The following is a 19,018-nucleotide window of genomic DNA, read 5'->3' as shown; positions in this document are numbered from 1 at the left end:
GCCCCTCTGTCCTCCTGACACCTCCAACATTTGTCCGGGATCTCCCGGGAGAATTTATTAAATAATGAGGGTGTACGGTACATCTTGTCATTATTTTAAAATTTGTTTCTTGGATTCTTGTGGATATTGAAGATTTCATTGCAAGATTTACTATCTGTCGATGTTGTGCCTGGGTGTAAATGTCCTGTCTAATGTAATTTCCCACTTCCTTATATATGGAGGAACATAATCCTCTTGGGGGGCAACCAGTAGTGCATACATTTGCGAGATTAAGTGAGAGAAAGGCCCTGTCCCCTCACATAGTTGTTCTAAGGGTGTCAATGTTCGTTGAAATCTGTCCGGAGGTGGGAGAGTGTTAAGGAAATGTCGCAACTGAGCTCCACTCCAGGTGTCAAGACCGAAACGGCCGTTGGATAAGGTTAGTTTGGGTAATGAAGGCCATGTCCCAGTCGCTGTTTGTATAAAATGCGAGGCCTGAAAACACTGTGAGTCTGAACGTTTCCTGAAGGGTCCCTCCTGTAGTCCCAGAGGGAAATGAGGATTCCCTACAATAGCATACAGGGGGGAGTTGACAGATGATAATAAAATACGCAGGGTATGGCCCAAGGTTAGGTGCTTTTTAAAAGCTGAACTCAGGTCTCCAAAGCACCAAACTGCATGACGCAATGGAACCTTACACTGATTGCTCGATCTTTGGCCATATTTTAGAGCTTGCATGCCTACACCAGTCTACTAGTCGCGCCATATGAACCGCCTGATAATATTTCTGCATATCTGGTACCACTACCCCCCCATATTGTTTAGGCATTGTCATTATACGGCGTTGAATTCTGGGCCGTTTATGGGCCCAAATGAATTCAGTTATCATCTTATTTGTCTGTTTAAAGAATTCTGGGGGTATATGAATGGGTAGAGTTTGAAAGAGATAGGAAGATTTAGGCCATATTGACATTTTTATTATGTTGTATCTACTGAACCAAGAGAAAAGGCCCTGATGCCATTTAGAAAGTAAGACTTTTACTCTACTCAGTAGAGGTGGAAAATTCAACTCAAAGGTTTGGTCCAATTTAGGTGGGATCAACGTGCTCAGGTATTTGAGGCCTGTATAGGTCCATCTAAACTTCAAATTCATTTTTAAAGCGTTAATTTGAGTCGTAGTCATAGATACACCCATTGCCTCTGAGGCCCCGTACACACAACAGAGTTTCTCGGCAGAATTCAGCGAGAAACTCGGTCAGAGCCGGATTCTGCCGAGAAACTCTGTCGTGTGTACACTTTCGGCCCGATGGAGCCGCCGAGGAACTCGTCGAGAAAATAGAGAACATGTTCTCTATTTTCTCGTTGTTCTATGGGAGAACTCGGCCCGCCGAGCTCCTCGGCGGCTTCAGGGCTGAACTCGCCGAGGAGCTCGATGTGTTTGGCACGTCGAGTTCCTCGGCCGTGTGTGTACGGGGCCTGACTTGGACGTGTTAATTTTTAAATTGGACTGTGCACCATATTGGTCCAATTCTCTTAGTAGGTTAGGCATAGATATAACAGGCTTAGTAAGGCAGAATAAAAGATCATCCACATATGCGGATACTTTATGATGTAAATCTCTGGTTATTAACCCCCTAATATCTGGGTTTTGCCTGACCTTACAAAGAAATGGCCCTAAGGTGATAGCAAAAAGGAGTGGTGATAAAGGGCACCCTTGATGGGTGCCGTTAGAGATAGAAAAAGGTTCAGATAGAACTCCATTTGCATTTATTTGTGCCTCCGGCCTTGTGTATATGCTTGAGATCCACCCTACCATCCTCTCCCCTACCCCCACATACCGTAGGACTGAAAACATAAAATACCAATTGACCAGGTCGATTGCATCTTTGGCATCCGTTCCCAGGAACACAGTGGGTGTTTTAGAATGACCAGCTAAGTGGACTAGATTCAAAATTTTAATGGTATTATCACAGGCCTCACGCATTGGAATAAAGCCTACCTGGTCTGGGTGTACTAATGCAGTCAAATGTGATTGTATATGTGTGGCTAATATTTTTGTAAATAACTTAGGATCTACATTCAATAATGAAATGGGGCCTTATCCTCTTTCGGAATAACGGTAATATGTGCCTTCATGGTTTCTGGAGTAAATCCTGTCCCGTGTCCCATTGCATTAAATGTTTGAACCATCTGTTTACCCAACTGAGGAAAAAATGTCTGGTAGTATTTATGTGTAAAGCCATCTGGACCCGGAGCTTTCCCGGGTTTGGATGTCCTGATGGCCTCTTGCAGTTCCGCTAAGGTAATAGCAACGTCCAACTCTTCTCAAATCTGTTCTGTCAATTGAGAAATACCTGAAGAGGAAATATATTCCTCCATGATATTTTGAGGTTGTGATCTGGTAGGAAAATTATATAAGGATTGGTAAAATCTACGGAAGGTCGAGACAATCTGGGAGGGAAGGTGTACCTTTCTACCTTTTGGGTCCACTAAGTGGGGGACATAGGATTGAATTCTCTGTTCCTGATTGATTTGATTGATTTAATGGATTTATAATGCGCCAAATACTGACCCGTCAGGGCAGTGTCTAAGCGCAGAAAACATAACTGTAAATAGATAAATCAAGTCAGGGAGGGAAATAAATAGAAGGAAAAGAATAAAGGAGAGCAAAAAAAAAAAAAACTAAAAAACAGATCACCAAGGAACAACAGGGAGAACTAACATGACTCAGCCTGCTTTTCCCTCAAAAAACTAAGTTTTTAGCCTTTTACGAAAGGCCATAATAGTGGGGAGAGACCGAATGGAAACAGGGAGATTATTCCATAGAGCCGTTGCTCTCACAGAAAAGCATCTGCCCCCAAAGGTAAGCAAACGGGCAGATGGGCAAGTGACAAGACCAGCTGTTAGTGATCTGAGTCCTCGTGCAGGGGTATATCGCGTTATCAAGGAATTCAGATATTGCGGGCCCGTCCCATGATAAGCGCGATAGGCGAGACAAAGAGCCTTAAACTCAACGCGATCTACCAGGGAACGGCCGCATTTGTCTCCTGTTTCATAATAATATTTCTGGCTCTGAAGTGCTGCCTTTGCTCTATGTTGGAGTGACTCTGTTAGTTGTCTACTTAATTTAAGGAGTTCTGTCTTCCCTGTACACCTCGTTTTCTGTTTATGTTGGGTTTCTAACATCTGTATATCTGTCAGTAATTGGGTCAATTGAGCCTCCCTTTCCTTTTTTATTTTGGAACAATGCTTAATGAGTAGTATAAAATGGGAAACCTGCGCTTAGGATAGGCTTGGTATAGACTGCAGCCCCCTCTGTTATGTTCCCCCTAAGGAGAGCATATAAGTGAAAATAAATAGTAAAAAGGAGGGTGGTGGCGCTGTCTATAACTGTGTGTGGTAACACATTATTATTATTTATTTAATATTACATTCTATTTTATTTAGGGCAACACATCCTATCACCTTATTGAGATACCCACCCAACACCCATTGACACCTTTGGGTTGCCTACAGACCATACGGGCAATTTAATAAACAGGTCCACTGTTTATTAAAGCTTATAAGCATTATATAGTTACCACCCTGGTGACTCGCTGTGTTAGTGGGAGCACACAGTTTACCTCCTAGGGGTAGGGGGACTTATAGACAGCGGCCACCACCCTCCTTTTTACTATTTATTTTCACTAATGCTTAATGAGTACCCCTCTTATTACTGTTTTGTGTGCTTCCCAGATTGTCCCTGCATCTGTCTCCAGTATTATATTGAATATAGTACTGCAATTCCTTAGTATCTTCCTCTACCACCATCTTATTTTCCATCAGACTCTCATTCAATCGCCACTGTCTCTTGTCAGAGGAGTACTCATTCACAGTTAATGTCAGTGAGACCGGTTCATGGTTTGACCATGTAAACCTCCCTATAGTCACCTCTTTAATCGCCGTTAACATACTCTGTGGAGTGAAAAAAAAAGTTGATTCTAGAATATACTGTATGTGGCACTGAATAAAAGGTGTAGTCTCTTTTGTCAGGGTGATACGCTCTCCATGCATCAGCAAGTTGGTAATTATTCAATATTTGAACTCGTTTACGTAGACCTGTAGCTACCGAGGAGCTTCCCCCTGATGTATACATCTTCGGGTCTAGGAGCAGGTTAAAATTGCTCACCAAGATAAGTTTGCCTTCAGAAAATTTCATCAGCTTATTAATAGTAGCGCAGATAAATTAATCTTGATTATTATTGGGGCCATATATCATGGCCAAAGTCACTTTTATGCCTCCCATCGTCCCTTTGAGGAACAGAAATCTGCCCTCTATATCTGTTTTTTTGCCTATTAATGTTCAGGGAATTCGTCTTGAAACCAATATAGAAACCCCTCTTAATTTAGCTAACCTTTTAAATGAATGATATGCATAGGGGTAGAAGTTTTTCTTAAGAATTGGTACCTTACCCTCTCTAAAATCCTGAATATATGCCACATCCGAGTGTGAGAGTTTCAAATCTTGCATTAAAATCCTAATTTACTCCGGTACATTAAGCACCTTCACGTTTAGAGAAGTGACATTTAAAACCTCCTGATGGAGCAACAAACAAACCAAAAAAAAATAAAGGGAAGAATAGAACAAAAAGGGTTCTAATAACCCCAATGTGTTACTTGGGGTATACCCCCCCCCCCCCCCCGTATCACCATCTGACAGATGAAAGGATATAAGAATATCTTTCTTAATGCACTCAACTCCCCCTACCCCAAGTGAGTACTAACCTACTATGGGGGATTAATTGCACATGAACCAGGGAGGGGAGCTCCCGGACCTCCCTCCTGCTCCTTATATCATCGCCTCAATGTGTGTTTATATCTCTAAATCAATACATCAATCATTTATTCTCTGTACATTTATATTCTCAACCATTCTATATTATCAATTTCTTGCCCATTGCTCTATTATATATGATCTTCATGAAAGGAAAACTTATATCAACATACCACCCTCAAAGGAAGAGGGTCCGGAGAGAAGCTTTCCCCTCCATCACTGCAATATGTCATGGGGTATAGTGCCCTATAGTGCCCCCCTCCCCCCTGTCTCCTCTTTCCCTATCTCCCTACCCCTCCCTGTCTACTTCCACAGGGAAATAAATCAACTGCATAATAAACCTCCCCCATAAAAAAAGGCACACCAACCCCCCAACCCACTCTTACCTTCCCTTATCCTATACCCCTTCCCCCTTCCATGCAACCTCCCCTTTGTGTCTATTTATAAATCTATAAATTAAGTAGGTGACTATAAAATAAAAACATCTCCTTTAGTGATTGGTTATCTTAATTATTGTACTCTTGTACTTATGTGTTGTGTTCCTTTGTGTCTTAGCGTTAAACAGTGTCAGCTCTACCAAGTCTGTGTTACTAATTCGCTTTTATCTAAACTTCAAACAACAAAACTGAGGAAAAAAAGTGAAAAGGCCCCACAGGGGGTCTAGTGCACTTATGTGTTGTGTTCCTTTGTGTCTTAGTGTTAAACAGTGTCGGCTCTACCAAATCTGTGTTACTAATTCCCTTTTATTTAAACTTCGAACACCAGCACTGAAAAAAAAACACAGGTCTAGTGCAAAAAAAAACACAGGGGGTCTAGTGCAAAAAATAAAGAAAAACACACACAGGGGGGCCCATATTCTTAAAGAAGTTCCGCCGGCGTATATGGAGATGCGCGGCGTAAGTGTAAAGATGCGCCGTCCTATCTAAGCGCCGCAGTCACAGAACCAGATCCGCCAGAAACAAGGCTGCTCCCGTCCGTCCTAGCTCGTTTAAGTTTCCGCTGAAGGCATCCTACGCGGCCATAGAATTAGTATTCAAATATGCAAATGATGTACATAAGCAGATTCCCGAACCTACGCGCGATCGGCGTAGGCTACGCGCTGTGCGCGTAAGACGAATGTCCGGCTGAAAGTTACTCCTCATAAAGCTCGGTTAACTTTGCTCCAGACCTGAGTAAGTCAGCTTGAAAGCAAATACAGCAGCACCATCCCGGACGAGCTGAGCAACCACACTTATAGGACAACACATTCGTATGCCAACATGCCAGGGGCAGGCGAGGTCTTAGCACTACTAGTGTATGCAGAGGCAGAGGAAGAGGAAGAGGCAGAGGCGCGTAGAAGGAGGAGGGCACGTAGGAGGGCACGTGAGAGGGTATACCCACAGCGCATTAGCCTCTTTGGCATGGCTGATGTGGAGGTGTATCGGCGTTTCAGATTCAGCCCTGATGCCATCCTGGAAATTACCAGAGCCCTGCAGGATGACATCACCAGCCCAACACAACGCTCACATGCAGTGCAGCCACTGGTGAAGGTCCTGGCAACATTGCATTTCCTGGCCACTGGTTCTTTTCAAAGAACAAGTGGAGACGTGATTGGGATATCACAAACCAGCATGAGCAGATGTGTGCACCAGGTTGTCCCTGCAATCCTAAGACGCATGTCCCACCACATCATCAGACCCACCCAGGAGGTCCAGCGGCTGAAGGTAATGCGTGAGTTCTGCGAAATTGATGGATTCCCACGCACCATCGGGGCCATTGATTGCACCAATGTGGCAATACAGCCCCCCCATGAGACACAGCACATTTATATGAATAGGAAGCACTGGCATTCCATCAATGTGCAGGTGATCGTGGATGCCCATGGCCTCATATGGCACGTCCGTGCCAAACACCCAGGATCCAGCCATGACAGCTTCATCTACCGTCAAAGCGACATCCCAAGACAATTTGAAGAGAACGTGTATGGGGACAGCTGGCTGGTTGGTGAGTGACATGGGTGTCAGGTATGACTGTCCCCCCCCATGATGCAGACATCACGAGGGGCACATGCATGACTAACATCCTCCTGTCTTTTTCCTTCCAGGTGACTCGGCATATGCACTGGGACCTCATCTAATGACCCCATTCCAGAACCCACAAACCCCAGGAGAGGAAAGATACAATGCTGTACACATACGTACCCGTGCAGTGGTGGAGCGCACCTTTGGCCTCATGAAGTCCCGTTTCCGATGCCTGGATAAGACTGGGGGTACCCTGCTGTATTCCCCAAACTTCGTGTGCCAGATCATCGCTGCATGTTGCGTGCTGCACAACTTTGCAGTGAGAAAGGGCCTGGAGATTGATCTACGTGATGACCTGACCCCACAACCAGACATTACCCCCTTAACCGAGGGTACCCCGTCTTCTGAGGGATCAGCAATCAGGAGATGTCTAGTGGAACGAATCTTTGAATGTTAAAAATACACATTAATCATTGCACAATGAGAATGCACACGTGCACACCACTGTGATCCCTAGCACACACACCCCACAAGCACATCCCATTGGATTAGACCAAAGTACACCGCACGGTACTAAGGAGCTGCAACGCCGCGTCAAGGCCCCAATGATGTTGCTGTCCATTCATACACCATTCACACGGACCTGGGGAGAACTTATCCCCAGCGACCGAGGGTGACACCCCTTACTGGCAGGAGTGTCGCCCCCCCACATTCACACACCATTCACACTGTACTATGCACTACTTTGTGCAGCACCCAAAAAAAAACTCTTAATCAGAGCATAAATAATAAGAAAGCTCTTAATAAGAGCATAAATAATAAAATAAACTCTTAATCAGAGCACAAATCTGAAAAAAAAATATCACTGGCCCGGGCGCGGACTGCGCCGGGTGCCCAGGTTCCTGGCCCTCACTTGCCTGGGGGGAGCCTCATTTGGGGGTAGAGGAGCATCCCCAGGTGGAGGAGCATCCCCAGGTGCCTCCCTGGCTGGCTGTCTGCCCTCTAGAGCAACTGCTATGCGGGTGAGCAGGGCCTCCTGGCAAGCAGTCTGGGCCTGAACAGCCTTCCGCAGGCACCTGAACTCCCCCACAAGTTTGGCTGTGGTGTTATGCAGCTCACCCAGGCTGGTAATTGTGGCTGCAGAGTTTCCTGCCACATCCTGTAGAGCATCGGGCACTGCTCCAGAGGAGGACAGGCTGTTATTCAGCCGCCTCAATTCCTCCACAATGTCCCCCATATGGCGGCTCTGCTGGTCCTGCTGCCTGGCCAGCTTTTCCTGCAGGACTCCTGCCACACCCCTTGTTTTGTGGGTCGCCTTCCTGGGGACAGGAGTGGCTGGGGCCCTTGAATAGGGGGAGGACCTTGAGGGGCTGGTGATGAGGGGGATGGGACGGGAGGGGCTGGAGAGGGTGTTGGAAGACCCTGAGGGGCTGGAGATGCGGTGTTGTTGTGATGGTCCGGGCACCTCATGCGACTCCTCTAAAAATAAAAACACCTCCTGCTCGCTCTGGACCACCTCCTCTTCATTGCCCACCACCTCCTCATGGGCAATCTCCTCCTCAACCACCTCCTGCGCGGAGGACTGCCCACTCCCCTCCAACAAAGCCTGTTGGCTTCCCAGGGGGTCAGCCACTGAAGCAGGCTGCTGGGGGGATGGTGTTGGACGGACACTGCCAGCAGTAGACGGCCCAGCTCCCTCCTGCACACCTGTGGATGACACAAAAAATTCACATGTTGGTGGTCCCACACACTTGTCACATGTCCCCCCCCCCCAAACATGCTACACACCAGATAGAAGATAAAACACACTTACCTGTCCTCATGGGTGGCTCACTGGAGTCATGGCCCTCCAGGCCCTCCACCTGCTCCCTCCACAGGCAGCGGGCTATCACTTCCTCCTCCTCTGTAAGCCGGATCGGACAGGGTTGCCCACCTCCAGTGCCCCTGGCATGTTTGGCAATGGTGGCCATTTTATTTCGGACCACACCCCGCAGGTCATTCATTTTCTTTATTATGTCCTGGGGGGTCCTCACCTCATGGCCAAGGGCATTGACCTGTGCCGCCACTCTTTTTAAAATCCCCTCCTTTTTAATTTTGCTCGTGCTGCCACTATCAGCACAATGGAGCCTGGCATCAAAACGCTCCATTGCTGAGACAACAACTGCCCTCTCAGCATGGCTGAAGTTTTTTTTTCTTCGGTCTTTCCTTGGGCCTGGCATAGCAGCAAAGTGTAAACTCCAAAAAACAGGAAATCCAAGGGAGTCACTTTGCACTAGCTGGGCGGATGTGCTGAGGCTTTTATACACTGGGCCGGCCCAACTCAGCAGGGATTTACGCCTATTGTCATTGTGCGCATGCGCAGAGGGCGGGGCACGTCCGGCGCATGCGCCGTTCGGTCTGGACATCATTTGCATGGGGTCACGGATCATTATAATGCTTCACGCCCACATCCCTCCTACCGTCACTTGCGCCTACTTACGCCGACACATTTAAGTTACGCGAGCGCAGCGTAGGACGCATGTGGTCCGGGAATATGGTCCGGCTCTCGCCAAGTTAAGCCGGCGGTGCGCATCGGAGTTCCGCTACGCCAGATTAAATATGCGCCAATCTACGAGAATATGGGCCGGGGTCTAGTGCAAAAAAAGAGAAAAATTTATAAATAAATAAAAAAAACAGGGGGTCTAGTGCAAAAAAAAACCCACAGGGGGTCTAGTGCAAAAGAAAAAAAAGGTGTGTAGCGCCCCCTTTACTTTCAGTAAGGGCACTACGCTAAAGTTAGTGGGAGAATGAGAGAGGTACGTTGCTCTCATTTTTGATTATGTTAAATTTGGCTGTCGCCAATTCTGGATTGTTCTGTGGGTTAGACTGCGTTCTAGGGATGCGGTTCCATCCCTGGGCAGCAGGTGGCGCCATAGAGGTCCAGGCAGAGCCGCTTCTTCTCAGCAGCCAAATGGAGACGTTTTCCCTCACGAGGCATGCTGGGGAGGAGTATTTCTGTGGCGGAGGCCGTTGTTCGGGGGTTCTTTGCGGGTTCCTGGTTCCAGGTGCAGCACCCACCTTTAGGGTGTGCGCACATCGCGGGCCCCACCACTATGGCCTACCTGTCCTGGGGTCGCGCGCTACGCGGAGATCCAGACTCTGGGCCCTCCTGGTCTGGAGAAACTGATGCTACCAAGGGGCCCCAGTGACTTACTGGGTCCCCTTCTACTGAGGAGATCCCAGGCTGTATGCCGTTCAGTGGGGGATCGGCTTGAGGAAAACCTATCCAAAAGGGCTTGAATGAACCATTGGGGATCTGGTGACCGGAACATTGACAGGTACACTTGCACTGTCAACCGGTGACCCTAACATGATTTACTGGGAGGATTTGCTCAACCATTTAGCTCATCCAAGTTCTAGGCCTGTGGCATAGGTCTCACCAGAGCCAGGCCTGTGGCAGAGGCCTACTCCTCCCAGCAACCTTAAAGTGGCTCTCCGGCTGCTAGGCCGGTGGCAGAGGTCTATCCGGGGGCACTTCACCCACTCTGGCTGGAGTGGCAACGAACTGTACTACTACTGAAAGCAGGATTGCTTTCTTTCTATCCAAAGCCTGATACCGCAAAGTTCCTTTACTTCATCAACCTTTCCTGTCTACCTCAATTTGATGTTGGTCGTGTTGGGCCAAGAAATAAAGCATTCAGAAAAACGTTATCTACGAATTGGACATTCGCTTATTGCTCTACTCACTACCTTCACCCCTAGACAACACATAGAGGTAACTCAATACGCCGATCCCAAATAAATCAGCGGCTCCTGAGGGGGTAGCGCTACAGGTGCAATACTCTGTGTATATGTATGTAGCTAAAACCTGCATGAATAGGGGTACGGGGGAGGGCATGTTGTATAGCCTTCCTTTTTCATATATTAGGTGTAGTTTTCCTCGTGCTGTCTCATGCAGTCCCCTTTTATCCCCTACTCCCTTTCCCCCCTCCCCCCCCTCTTCCCTCTAGTGCACCCCCAGATCCTCTATTCAGCCGTCATCACACCTTTCTTATCGTCAACAGAAAAAAAGAAAAAAAAGGGTTTGATAATAATTCAAACAACAAAAAACATTTCCATCTAGACTTTTAGAAGTCTCATAAATCCAAATATTAAATTTGATACCCCTGTTAGAGGAAAGAGAGAAGGGATTAACATAAGCCCCATACACACTATCAGTTTTCCTGTCAGTTTTCTCTTCAGGTTTACCAAAACCATGTAGTGCAAGGGCCTGCCTGATTGCATACAAATTGAAACTCTTGAGGTTTTACCTCATATTAGATGGTTTTGGTAAACCTGAAGAGAAAACTGTCAGGAAAACTGATAGTGTGTATGGGGCTATACACTTATATATTAATAAACAAAGGATCTATATGTCCCCTTCCTCTTCCCTCCCAGGGAAGGTGTGGTAATCCTTATACTATCTCGTGCAATCCTTCTTACCCTCCGGATCTCCTCACCGTTATGTTCATAGTTCCACTTTCCTGTTTATAATACTATGGTCTCTCTATTTTCTGGGCACTCTTGGGACCAACTGCAACCAGTCTGGAACCTCAAATGGATCAACTCCCAGAAAGGAAAAAAGATCTGGTAAGTTTGCTCTGGAACGCAGCCAGAAAGATAGAGTCCACTTTTTTTATCAGCACTGAAATTGGGAACCTCCACCGATATGTCCCACCACAGTCTCGTACCCGCTCTAATACTGGGCGTAGTAGGGCTCTGTGCTGCAATGTAGCTCTTGATAGGTCTGGTAGAATTTTCACCTGGACCCCTTTAAAGTCTATTGTTCCTGTCTCCCAGGCTTTCCGCAAGATGGCCTCCCTATGTGCAAAATAATGCAAATGACACACCACGTCACGGGGGCGATTCATGTCCTTGGACTTTGGACCCAATGCTCATCAAGTTCCAAATTTAATGGCATAGCGTCTTTTAATATATTTTCAAAAATAGATTTTTACCATGTCCTGCAGGTTTTCCTGGTCTGATGCCCTTTTGGGATTCCTCGCAGGAGCACATTATTGCATCTACTCTGATCTTCAAGGTCCTCCAACTGTAACTGTAACGCCACAGAGATCTCTTTTTGGGTGTCTCTCTCCAGTATGCCCCCCCGCTGTTCCAGGCTTTGATATGCACTCTCACCATCCATCACACGCTCCGCTAGTATTTGTAATTCATCCCGGACCAGCTCCAGCTCCTTTCGGTGTGCATCCTCCACTTTTCCAATAAGGGCTTCTATGTCTGCCCATGTGGGGAGGGCTTCTATGTCTGCCCATGTGGGGAGAGCCTGTATAAGTGTCTTTAGGTCCTCCATTTTCCACCCCGCTGCTTCCTTCTCCCCCTCTATCGCAGCCAACATTCTGGGGCTCTGTGGGATATATGTAAAAATGCGCAACCATTTAAATGCAAATAAAGTGCAAATATGTAAACTAATTGGCTTGGATTGGTTCAATGTGACATAAAACAAAAACACACACAACAATGTCCAATTTAAGGTGGCTGAAAAGCAGCTTGCTGTAATCAGAGGTATATAGAAACGAATCTTCATGCAGATCTGGTGGATCTCTATCACAGAGATCATAAGAGCTCAGCAAACAAGGGGTCACCCACAAGGCTCTACAGCAGCCAATCGTTTTCTCCAATCCGATCCTCTCCTCCACCAAACGTCTGGAAATTGCAAACGATTTTGCCACCGACAGGAATCACTCCTAGCAAAGAACGTGATAGGCAAGGGTATAGTAAAAGGGAAGAATGAAAAGCTTCATGGTGCAGTATGTTTAAAAATTAAAGTCCCTTTATTTCAAAATGCAAGGTTACTGACATCCAATGTAAATATTTTTAGCAGAACAGTTTAAAAACAAGCTGTCTTCCAGCCGTGGCTCAGGCCAGTCAGCTGGGGGCATGGTGACATCAGGTTCTATTGCTCCGCTCGACGCTGCGTTTCTCCATACGAGGCATCAACAGGGATAAGACCCCTTGTTTGCTGAGCTCTTATGATCTCTGTGATAGAGATCCACCAGATCCGGTAAGCGGCCCCTCTATACACCATTTCTCGTCTGCTTGGCTGAAACTTTGGATGAAGATTTGTTTCTATGTACCTCTAATTACAGCAAGCTGTTTTTCAGTCACCTTAAATTGGACATTGTGTGTGTTTTTGTTTTATGTCACATTGAACAAATTCAAGCCAATTAGTTTACATATTTGCACTTTATTTGCATTTAAATGGTTGTGCATTTTTACATATATTTTTTGACACTTTGCTTTTGGCTGTTTATTCCAGCTAAATTGTTAATGCAGCACCAGTCATATTGATAGATTGAGTTTTTTTTTTTACACATTTTCTCCTTTAGGCGAAGGGAGATTTTTTCTTTTGTGCACTAGTGTTTATTTGTATTTATTAGGAGTTTGCACATTGTGGCACTTTATGCAAATAACTAGCATTTTTGCACAGTGGGAGTAGCGCGGATTATCCACGCTTTACACGGCTCTGTAGCGCTTCCACACTGGTTCTCACTGCCATCTGCCCCTGGACTGGATGCATAGGTAAGCTCTCCCTAGGCTGCAGCAGCACATCTGCCTTCCCTCTCTCACATCCGGGTTCAAGTCCCGTGCCCTGCACCGTGGGGAAGTATCGTGGATCTCTGGCTGCAACTCCCCCTCTCTGGGTAGCTGGACCAGCTGGGCTGCTTTGCGTGTGGTTCTCGTCTCCCTCTGTCTCCCCGAATTCATACCGCTGTAGTCTCACCAAGAGATAGCCTTGAGGTCCCACCAGACTAATCCTGATACATCACAGGGATGTCAGTCAGTTAATCAGCCTCATACGGAGCAGGCTGGAGCCAGGACCTCTGTCTCTCACTCCCTCACCTGACCATGTGCAGATCCCTCCCAAGATAACATTTTTGTCCCACAGCAAGTCAGACTTCAGGTCTTGAGGACTTTTCATGATCTTAAACTTGACAGACATTTTGGAATACGAAAAACCTCTGAATTAGTTGCTCTTTTTGGTGGCCCAGTCTGAGTCAAGATGGCAGGAAGTATGTAAACTCTTGTACTATCTGCCAATGGAACAAAGGGTCCAATTTCAAATCTTGGGGTCTATTAAGACCATTGCCCATTCTGGAACAGCCCTGGAGAAAGATTTCTATGGACTTTATTGCAGACTTACCACCCTCAGAAGAGTTCACTACCATCTTGGTAGTAGTTGACCGCCTCTCTAAAATGGCTCACTTCTTGCCCATGATGGGCACACCCTAATAAGCTAATGACGCATGACATATGAAAATCAGTGTTTTCCTAAGAGAGCCATCTTAACTGGTCTGACACAAGTCGGTCCGACTTTGAAAAAAATTCCTGCACTACTTTGGTCCGACTTTGATCCTACTTCAGCCCATTGAATATCATTGAAGTCGGATCAAAGTAGGATCCTTGCCCTTACCATCCGACTTGTGTCATCCGACATGGTGATTACAGCAGCAGTAAAAGGAATTTATCTCACACTGGGATTGTTTTGATTGGTCAAAAAACAAGTCAGACTATCACAAAGTCAGATCAAAGTAGTATCCTGTTCATGAAAGTTGGAAAGTTGGATGTCGGACCAATGTAGGATCAATGTAGGACTGATGTCGCAGAGCAAAGTAGGATGAAAGTCGTATCACTGTCATGTTGTATCAGTGTGAACCCAGCCTCATCCGACTTTCATCATACTTTGCTCTGCGACATCAGTCCTACATTGGTCCTACATCCATCGACTTTCAGGATACAGGATACTAATTTGATCCGACTTAGGCCCCTTTCAGACTGGGGCAGGAGCCGCAGTGGCAGTATAACGCCGCTAAAATTAGCGGCGCTATACTGCCGGGATTGCCGCGGGAATCAGCCGCTAGCGCTGCGGTATTAACCCCCGCTAGCGGCCGATAAAGGTTTAATACCGCCCGCAATGCCTCTATAGAGGCGCATTGCGGGCGGTATTGCCGTGGTTTCCCATTGTTTTCAATGGGAAGGAACGGTGAAGAAGCGGTGTACATGCCGCTCCTCTCACCGCTCCAAAGATGCTGCTGACAGGAGATTTTTTTGTCTCCCGCCAGCGCATCGTCTCAGTGTGAAAGCCCTCGGCCTTTCACATTGAGTCTGCAGTGAAGGAGTTTTTCAGGCGAGATAGAAGCGCTATTTTTAGCGCTGTACCGCCTGAAAAACTCCTCAATGTGAAAGGGGTCTAAGTGATAGTCTCACTTGTTCTTTGACCAATCAAAACAATCCCAGTGTGAGATAAATTATTTTTACTGCTGCTGTAATCACAATGTTGGATGTCACAAGTCGGATGGTTAGGACAAGGATCCTACTTTGATCCGACTTCAATGATATTCAATGGGCTGAAGTAGGATCAAAGTCGGAACAAAGTAGTACAGGGAGCATTTTCAAAGTCGGACTGACTTATGTCGGACCAGTTGAAGCCTCGTACACACAATCAGTCCATCCGATGAGAACGGTCTGAAGGACCGTTGTCATCGGTTAACCGATGAAGCTGACTGATGATCCGTCGCGCCCACACACCATCGGTTAAATAACCGATCATGTCAGAACGCGGTGACGTAAAACACGACGTGCTGAAAAAAATGAAGTTCAATGCTTCCAAGCATGCGTTGACTTGATTCTGAGCATGCCTGGATTTTTAACCGATGGTCGTGCCTACTAACGATCGGTTTTGACCTATCGGTTAGGAATCCATCAGTTAAATTTAAAGCAAGTTGGCTTTTTTTTAACCGATGGTTAAATAACCTATGGGGCCCACACACGATCGGTTTTGACCGATGAAAACGGTCCATCAGACCTTTGTCCTCTGGTTAACCTATGGTGTCTACGAGGCCTAAGACAGCTCTCATAGGGAAACATTCATTTTCAAACGTCATGCGACATGAGCTCCCAATGTCGGAGCGTTTGTCGGACAAGTGTGAACCCAGGCTCATACACCATTCAGGCTGGGTTCACACTGATACAACACAACAGTCATACGATTTTCATCCTACTTTGCTCTGCGACATCAGTCCTACATTGGTCCTACATCCATCCAACCTGAGTGAACAGGATACTACTTTTTTCCGACTTTGCGATAATCTGACTTGTTCTTTAACCAATCAAAACAATCCCAGTGTGAGATAAATTCCTTTTACTGAATAAAAAATGATGAGCGCAAAACTAAAAATCTAAAAGTGAATATAAAGACAGTCCATAGGGGACTGATAACAATCAATAAAGATATGCAGTGAATTCAAAATTGGTGAAATAACCCAAAACTCATAATAAATCCAAAAATAAAAGTCCAAATATATAAATCAAAGTTTGGATAAATCAATCTGGTGTGCCAGTGATAAACAAAACTTCTGCACTTCGGGCATCAATGTGGACAATCTTGATAACTCTTTGCTTAGCCTGGGCTCACAGAGCGCTTACCTCCAGACACTAGGTCATGCGTATCAACGAAATCCTCCCAAAACTGGAACAGAATCCAAACAGTGGGTAACTTGTGTTGCACGGAATCTTCCCAGTGCTGAGATAGAGTCGAGGGGCGTTCTCTGTATCCAATACCAGTATCGGTCCAGGCGCAGCGAAGTCGACTCCACAGGATAGCCACAAGATGTATCAAGAGCAAATGTAGAAATAAAAAGCTCTCATGGTGAAGTATGCAAGCACTTAAAATTTAATAAAGGTAAAAATGTGCTTACATTGAAAAAACGAATAAAACGCCAAACAGCGGCACTTCCGGTGGACGGTTAGGGTGTCACGTCACTTCCGGTCACGTCTAACCTTATGCATTACGTCACGACACGTGACTTCATCAGAGGTTACTGAGTGACTAATGGATACTGCCTTATATTGATACAAACAGGAAATGGTCCAGCAGCCATTTTAGATTACAAAATGGCATTTGAACAAAGCTAGGATGCGGCCATTTTAACCACTTAAGCCCCGGACCAATACGCTGTCTAAAGACCCAAGGTGTTTTTACAATTTGGCAATGCGCTGCTTTAACTGGTAATTGCGCGGTCATGCAATGTTGTACCGAAACGAAACTTGCGTCCTTTTCTTCCCACAAATAGAGCTTTATTTTGATGGTATTTGATCGCCTCTGCGATTTTTATTTTTTGCGATATAAACGCAAAAAGACCGTAAATTTTGAAAAAAAATGATTTTTCTTATAACAAAAAGTAAAACAAATCGAATAAACTAAATTTTAGTCAAACATTTAGGCCAAAATGTATTCAGCCACATGTCTTTAGTAAAAAAAATCGCAATAAGCGTATATTTATTGGTTTTCGCAAAAGTTATAGCGTCTACAAACTAGGGTACATTTTCTGGAATTTAGACAGCTTTTATTTTATGACTGCCTATCTCATTTCTTGAGGTGCTAAAATGGCAGGGCAGTACAAAACCCCCCCAAATGACCCCATTTTGGAAAGTAGACACCCCAAGGAAACTGCTGAGAGGCATGTTGAGTCCATTGAATATTTAATTTTTTTGTCCCAAGTGATTGAATAATGACGAAAAAAAAAAAAAAAAATGTTTACAAAAAGTTGTCACTAAATGATAAATTTCTCACACATGCCATGGTTATATGTGGAATTGCACCCCAAAATACATTCTGCTGCTTCTCCTGAGTACGGGGATACCACATGTGTGGGACTTTTTGGGAGCCTAGCCGCATACGGGGCCCCAAAACCCAAGCACCGCCTTCAGCATTTCTAAGGGCACAAATTTTTGATTTCACTCCTCACTACCTATCAAGGTTTCGAAGGCCATAAAATGCCAAAATAGCAAAAAAAAAAACCAAATGACCCCATTTTGGAAAGTAGACACCCTAAGCTATTTGCTGAGAGGCATGTCGAGTCCATGGAATATTTTATATTTTGACACAAGTTGCGGGAATATGACAAACTGATTTTTTTTTGCACAAAGTTGTCACTAAATGATATATTGCTCACACATGCCATAGTTATATGTGGAATTGCACCCCAAAATACATTCTGCTGCTTCTCCCGAGTACGGGGATACCACATATGTGGGACTTTTTGTGAGCCTAGCCGCATACGGGGCCCCGAAAACAAAGCACCGCCTTCAAGATTTCTAAGGGCATACATTTTTGATTTCACTCCTCACTACCTATCACTACCTATCACAGTTTTGAAGGCCATAAAATGCCAAGATGTCACACAACCCCCCCAAATGACCCCATTTTGGAAAGAAGACACCCCAAGCTATTTGCTGAGAGGCATGTTGAGTCCATGGAATATTTAATTTTATGGCCCCAAGTGATTGAATAATGACCAAAAAAAAAAAAATTTTTACAAAACGTTGTCACTAAATGATATATTTCTCACATATGCCATGGGCATATGTGGAATTGCACCCCAAAATACATTCTGCTGCTTCTCCTGAGTACGGGGATACCACATGTGTGGGACTTTTTGGGAGCCTAGCCGCGTACGGGACCCCGAAAACCAATCACCGCCTTCAGGATTTCTAAGGGCATAAATTTTTGATTTCACTCCTCACTACCTATCACAGTTTCGAAGGCAATAAAATGCCAAAACAGCACAAAACCCCCCCAAATGACCCCATTTTGGAAAGTAGACACCCCAAGCTATTTGCTGAGAGGCATGTTGAGTCCATGGAATATTTAATTTTTTTGCCCCAAGTCACTGAATAATGACCAAAAAAAAAAAAATACAAAACGTTGTCACTAAATGATATATTTCTCACACATGCCACGGTTATATGTGGAATTGCACCCCAAAATACATTCTGCTGCTTCTCCTGAGTACGGGGATACCACATGTGTGGGACTTTTTGGGAGCCTAGCCGCGTACGGGGCCCCGAAAACCAAGCACTGCCTTCAAGATTTGTGTGAGTGAAATCAAAAATTTATGTCCTTAGAAATCTTGAAGGCAGTGATTGGTTTTCGGGGTCCCGTACGCGGCTAGGCTCCCAAAAAGTCCCACACATGTGGTATCCCCGTACTCAGGAGAAGTAGCAGAATGTATTTTGGGGTGCAATTCCACATATAACCATGGCATGTGTGAGAAATATATCATTTAGTGACAATGTTTTGTACATTTTTTTATTTTAATTTTTTTTGGTCATGATTCAATCACTTGGGGCAAAAAAATTAAATATTCCATGGACTCAACATGCCTCTCAGCAAATAGCTTGGGGTGTC

This window comes from Rana temporaria, chromosome 2, assembly GCF_905171775.1.
Source record: "Rana temporaria chromosome 2, aRanTem1.1, whole genome shotgun sequence".
Taxonomy (NCBI): domain Eukaryota; kingdom Metazoa; phylum Chordata; class Amphibia; order Anura; family Ranidae; genus Rana; species Rana temporaria.
This window is presented reverse-complemented; position numbering follows the sequence as displayed.